At 35.1% G+C, this 6,688-nt stretch overlaps 1 pseudogene; it reads right to left on the reverse strand.

Annotated features, from left to right (window-relative positions):
* Positions 1 to 2,610: 2,610 nt before the first annotated feature.
* Positions 2,611 to 2,727, reverse strand: LOC145263505 (5S ribosomal RNA; annotated as a pseudogene).
* Positions 2,728 to 6,688: the final 3,961 nt, after the last annotated feature.

The following is a 6,688-nucleotide window of genomic DNA, read 5'->3' on the forward strand; positions in this document are numbered from 1 at the left end:
CAAAACAGAGAATCAGCAACTATGTCCCAAAGCCTAGCTGGAGTCCGAACACGGTATCCCCGTAATAATAATAAAGGGTTGGGTTCGAGACTCCTAGCAAACGGTTCCCCAGTTCGATATAAAACACCTGACGAAGGCCGGAGGGCAAAACGGTCGAAACGTTGTGACAATAACAACCAAGATGAGGAAGTCACTCCGACAATTTCAATCAATCGTATATTAAGATTAAGTTATATTGCTTTTAACACGCAAGGATGAAGTTCGAAAAAACATTTTCGTTAGTTTAAGTTCAAAATAGCGTATGTAACGATTACATTTTAAATAGTATTTCCGTTTGTCTGTAAAATTTAAGTTTGAATTAACATTACAGCCGGTCTGTAACAATTAGGTATCAAATTGCGTTTTCGTCCGCCTGTAATGTGTAAGTTTTAAATCACATTGTCACATGTGCTACATTTGAAATAACATCCCCGTTGTTGTGTCACGTGAAAGTATAAACGATTATTCTCATCGCTAAATATTTATATTGCCCGGATGCATGTTAGGCAAATCTCTTTCCTTGCGAAATACGTTGTTTGAACTCATTATAAAATTGCTCGTACTCTTCATCAATAACGTTGAGAGGATTGGTTGGAAATCGAAAATATTGGAAATTGGGGGGGGAGTCTCGTAATCGGAATGAGAAAATGTTTTTGTCACATTTCCAGCTTAAATAACTATATTAAATTTTTTTTTTCTTGTTTAATACTTAATTTATTATTGCTTGTATAAATGATTGAATGATTAATACCTATTGATGTCCAATGATTTATTTTTATCACAAGTGCTCGTCTACGCTCTAATCTATAGTCCCCCACGCTAAGCTTTCGCGACAAGCACTCGTCCAACTGAAAAAACAACTATCAATAATTCCCCCCACTCTTTACTTGTGCCTAAACCTAAACGTACATTCCATGAGCAAAGCTTATTTCTTAGAACTGAACACTTGTGGAACTCTCTTCCGTTTGTCTGCTTTCCAGCTGATTACAATTTAGTAGTACTTAAGTCCAATGTAAACAAATTATTAATGAGCCGTCCCCTTAAGTAATCCAATTTACCAAATTTTCACTACTAATGAGTACTACAGTATCATCCCATTCACTACTGTACACTCATTAACCCTTATCTTCGAGTGACCTCCGGGCCTGGATAAGTGGTGACTCCTATGTAAAAAAGAAAATCATTTTCAGTAAAAAGAATAGAAGCGAAATTAGATTACAAAAAATAATAAATACCCCGGTGAAATTGCACAATAAAAATTGCACAAGTGCATAAATAGGTACACATGAATTTGAGTGACAGTGTAGAAAAAGTCACATTAATTTTATCAAAATCTTCAGTTCAATACATAAAAGAACAAGTAATGCATGCATGGTCCCCCGTAAGTGCACAGTGAACGAGGCATAAAAATATGACTAAGTTCAGCATTTGCCATCCCCCATTTAACCCCAAAAGTCCTCAGGGGCGTCAAATCCTGGTGAAAATGAACAAACGGTTCAGTTTTAGGGCTTAACATATGTATACTTGAGTTCTGCACCATACATAAAAAAATGACAAAGTCCACCATTTGACCCCTTCCCATTTAGCCCCTAAAATTCCCAAGGTCTTAACGTATTCAAATTTGAGTTCAGCACCATGCAAAACTGCTTAATAGACATAGACAGAAAACTTTGAACAAATACGGTAAAATAGTCACAAAAATAGTGTTTTTATCAGCCTTAAAAGAGTCCCCGGATTACATCCATAAGTGGTGGCAAACTATAGAAAAACAAGATTATATAGAAATCTGTTAGTTACAACTTTTCAGAAAGTTTAATAAAAAGCATCAATTTTTTTTAATAAATGTCAATTTTAGTCATATTAATCCGAAAAGCCGTTTTGTTACTTTTTTACTTATATCATGTTTAATGATTGTGCAAAATTTCCAAAAATTCCAAGGCGTATTTATTGAGAAAAGTGTGGCCAGACGATCGGGCGAACGGACAAGGGTGAATTTACAGGTCCACGCCCCTTTGGCGGGAGACCAAGAACGTTAAGAAGTTTGTCAAATTAAAAATAAAAAAAATATCTCCATACTTAAAAGTAAATAGTACTCTACGCTAGACCTACCAACAAATAAAATTCTACTTCTAAGCTGATGTTAGAATCTGAATCGGTAACTGTATCGGAATCGGGGATTTGGAACAGAATTAGTAATTGAATCGGAATTATTAAAAACATTGAAATCGTCCTATTACTACTGATGAAATACTGAATAATTTATATAAATAAAACAGTAAGTGTATGTATGTGTCTGTCCGTCTGTGTGTAAATATTTAACCGATAAACTCTTCAGCTACTGGTAACTTACAAGAAATAATAATCAAATACCAAAAATGGTTCATAATGAGTAAAATGTTGGTTTCAAGGCATGTGTCGGCTAATTGAAATGTAAACTGTTCATTTCTACTTCCATAGCGCTTGAGTCCCTGGAGGGCATAGGCCATCTACAACTTTTTTAGATGTATTTGTAGCGAGGAATTCTTTTTACAGGGTGAGGGTGCTGACCCCCGCCCAACCTTCCTAGAATGGTATATACAGCACCTAGCCTTCCCAAATGGTCACCCATCTGGTACTGGTTAGGCTCAACGTTGCTTAACTTCGGTGATCTGGCGAGAACCGGCGTGTCAACGTGATTATGCCGTACTTCATTTCTACTTGACGACATATTTTTATTACTTTTGCATGTGCAAATTCATTCATAGCTTGCAGTGATTTAATATAATAGTTTTTATTTATCTTGCGATAGCCCAGACGGTAGGGAACACGGATGGAGTGCTGAATGTTTTGGTTTCGAATTTTGCTGATGGTACTCAAGTCGTTTTTAAAAATAAAAAAATAAAAACATTTGAAATCAGTAGTATCAATGCTTCCGTTCAGTCTTAAAAGACAAAGGATACCCCCTTTAGGGGCAAAAGCGCGTGTAATTGTGAGGCAAGGGTTGCGCAATCTATAACCACGTATCTCCTGAATCGGCACTGTTTGAGTCCAGTGACAAGGAGAAGTCCAGGACGACTGGAAGCAATGCCGAGATAAGCGGAGAGCACATACAGCACCTGAAAGTCCCAAATGGCCATCCATTTTGTACTGACGAGGTTCAACGTTGCTTAACTTCGGTGATCCAGCGAGAACTGGCGTGTCAACGTGATTATGTCGTATCAGTAGTATACATTAGGTACAATATAATATTCAATAGAGAATTGGCTCTGTAATAATAAATACGAAATCTGCATGAATTACAATATTTTTAAGAATATTTTACGACTGGGCAAGGCCAACCAGCCCCCCACCCAACCCCACTCGCTAGTCAGAAATATTTTACAAAACTCTCAGTTTTAAAAAAGAATATAATGTTTAAGAGAGAGAAAAAATGAAAAAAAAAATGTAATAAAGAGAGGTAATTACTATATATCGGTTAAATTATAAATGCACTCTTTATAGACGAAACATATTTTATGTCATTTTATATTATTTTATTTATTCTTTTTTTTTTTTTAATTTTCTTAAGATTGAAATAAGAGCGGCTGACGGTAATTTTCTTTTAAATTAGTGTTGTCTGGCAATCTAGCGTTATATATTCTTTGTAATAATGAGATTGACCTTCGTAAACCAACGAGTTACTAACATTGCGGTTTCCAGCAAGCAGGAAGTGATTTCTAAAGAATTAAACAATGAGTAAACAGAAGGTAGACGAGTCTGAAAATGATTAAGGTTTTATAAGTTATTTTTTGTAGAATTTCGATTATTCGCCTATTTATCATTATTTAGAATGTTGTATAATTTTCCGGTCGATGTTACCTCCAGCCTTCTTTAAGGGCATACACGTGTAGATGTGTTGAGGCAATCATTTTTAACCGACAGCTATCCGTGAGTCAACAGTTCAGGCCCTACCACGGGTAATAATTAGGGCCATGACAACAGCATATTCTTTTCATTGTTTTGACTCTCGAGTGTGTTGGTTGGTTGGTTGTTTTACGGCATAGCAACCCTATACAGGTTATTTAATGCCGAATCCAGTGATTTTAAAGAACAGTTTTTTAATAGAATATATATATATATATATATATATATATATATATATATATATATATTGTATTTTAAGTCGGTTTCTATTTAAACCATAGTTGGGACCCTAACAGGTACAACCATTCCGGGTCAGAGTGGACCTGGGAACAATGGCAATTAAACAGTGGCTCAACACTCCCCAAAGCCTACAAGCTAGCTCCTCACCATTGGATATAGTTTAAAGTCATATCCAGGACAATCGAGTGTGTATCCGTTGATGTCTTATATGCTTTTATATAGAGTGATGTGTGTGTTTTTTATTAACTGTGTCTGTATCGGATATATACGTGAGAGTCAAAACAGTAAAAAGAATATGCTGTTGTCCTACAAGGTGGGGCAGCGCAACTTGCTTATTTAGAATTCAAATTAAATTTGAATAAGCAAGTTGTACTTATGATGATGTTGCCTCAAGTAACAACACATACTTGGATCATACCAGATAAATTCTTAACTCAGAATCCAGCAAAATTTTTAAAAAATAAAAGACATAAAAACAATCAAAATAACTTTTAACATAATTAAATGGCCAATAGGGAAGAGAAAGATTCGTGTTTTGTAGAATTTGAAAATTATGGCTTATAGCAGCGGATCTCTTTACAAGTGGGACTTTTTTTTTCTTGATCACCGTTTTTGTTTTTATTGTTTAAACAATACACATGCCCGTATTTTACTGACGGGGTTTTATTCATCAAGTGAAATACTCACTCCTTTCCATTAGAATTTAGCCTCTTAGAAGTGATGACGTTCGTTAGGAGACAGTCGTGAGAAGACAGTTTTATTCGAGGAAGCTAACAAGTCGTTCGAAGCAAAAATACGTGCTTTCTTAAATGCTAAGGCTTCGGGCTGATATCATCGAGAAAAAATAATCCGGTCTTTTTTAAAGTTTCAGACAGAAATGTTATTAGAAGTCCTCCAAATTCGTAACTATTAAACAAGTTTCAGACAAAGTCATTTACTCGGCTTCGTTTTTCCCCTGGCGACGACTTCTTTTTTTTTTTTTTACAATACATGATAAACGTTGATTTGTACTCACAAAGTAGAAGTTTATAAATGAATTATTATTGATGATGATGATGATGATGAATACAACATTATCTATATATCTATAAAAGTGAGAATGTGCGTGTGAGGACACTTCTCAACCTATATACTCAATGAATTTCCTATCTACAGACTTGCCATTTTGGATATATGGTAATCGGATATGTGGAAAACTTTTTAATCCGTTTTCCTCCTGAAAATAGCGCCGCCAACGGGTTCAAATTGATACGTACGAGTAATCGGATTTTATCTGTGAACTTTCAGGAAGGTGTATGTGTGAATCGTTCACATACCAGATTACTTATGTACAGAATAAGTAGGTCTGAAATCACCTTTTAAAGATAGTGTCGCTGTCTTAAAGTTTTAGTTGCGATCTCAGCTCGAGTATTATTTTTTTTTTTTACTTACAAAAAAATGAACAGTTTAGAAAAAAAAACATAATACTCGCATGTACATGTCTCAGTTTCTTTCTGTTTTTTACTTCATTGTTTTAAAAGGAATTTAACGTTACGTTTAATACCTATGATATTTCTGTTTATGATAAATAAGAATCCTGCATTAATTAAAATATAATATTTATGTGTCCAGATTACGATAGATAGAAACACTAATTTAAAAGAAAATCACCGTCAGTCGCTCTTATTTCAATCTTAAGAAAATTTAAAAAAAAAAGAATAAATAAAATAAGAAGAAATGGCATAAAATATGTTTCGTCTATAAAAAGTGCATTTATAATTTAACAGATATATAGTAATTACCAGCCTTTATTACAGGTCTTTTTTTAATTTTTCTTCTGTCTTAAACATTATATTCTTTTTTAAAACTGAGATATTTGTAAAATATTTCTGACTAGCGGGGGATGCGTGGCCTTTATTCTACGATCGTACAACGCCGGGTGGCATGCTACTAAAAGAATAAGCAAAGATTTGTATCCATCCATCCATCCAACACGGCTGTAGCCGAGATTGAACTCACTAGACGAGTTTGTAGTGTCATTCAAATCCTGTCGGTAGCTGAATACTTGATGTTTCGCCGGAGCTATGAAGGGTATTGTTCATCGTGGCGCCATCACTAGATCACTACCACGGCATAAGAGAGTCCCATCTACCCCCGAGAGGAAGATAGATCGTGCCAGTTTCTCAACCTGGTATTTTACCTCGCCTTCCCAAATTGTCACCCATCTGGTACTGGCCAGATTCGACGTTGCTGGATTTGTATGAACGCTATCATCTTTCACAAACATTAACGCAAGTTAATATATTAAATATTATTATTACTAACTAGGAATTTTCACGGGTAATGATGAAAGAATTATCTTTGGAAATTACCTGTGCCGTTGCTTAAAATCTTAGTGGCAACAAGTCTCCCCATATTTCTAGTACTCATTACCTCTTTCGAATGCAGTCGGTGAAATTACTTGCCACAGACAGAGCGATAAATATATCTCTGGTTATATATCAGAGTTCCTTCTCCTAAATCCATGACTTAATGAAACCTGAATATG

Source organism: Euprymna scolopes, chromosome 38 (assembly GCF_053919585.1).
Source record: "Euprymna scolopes isolate OS-2025 chromosome 38, ASM5391958v1, whole genome shotgun sequence".
Taxonomy (NCBI): Eukaryota; Metazoa; Mollusca; class Cephalopoda; order Sepiida; family Sepiolidae; genus Euprymna; species Euprymna scolopes.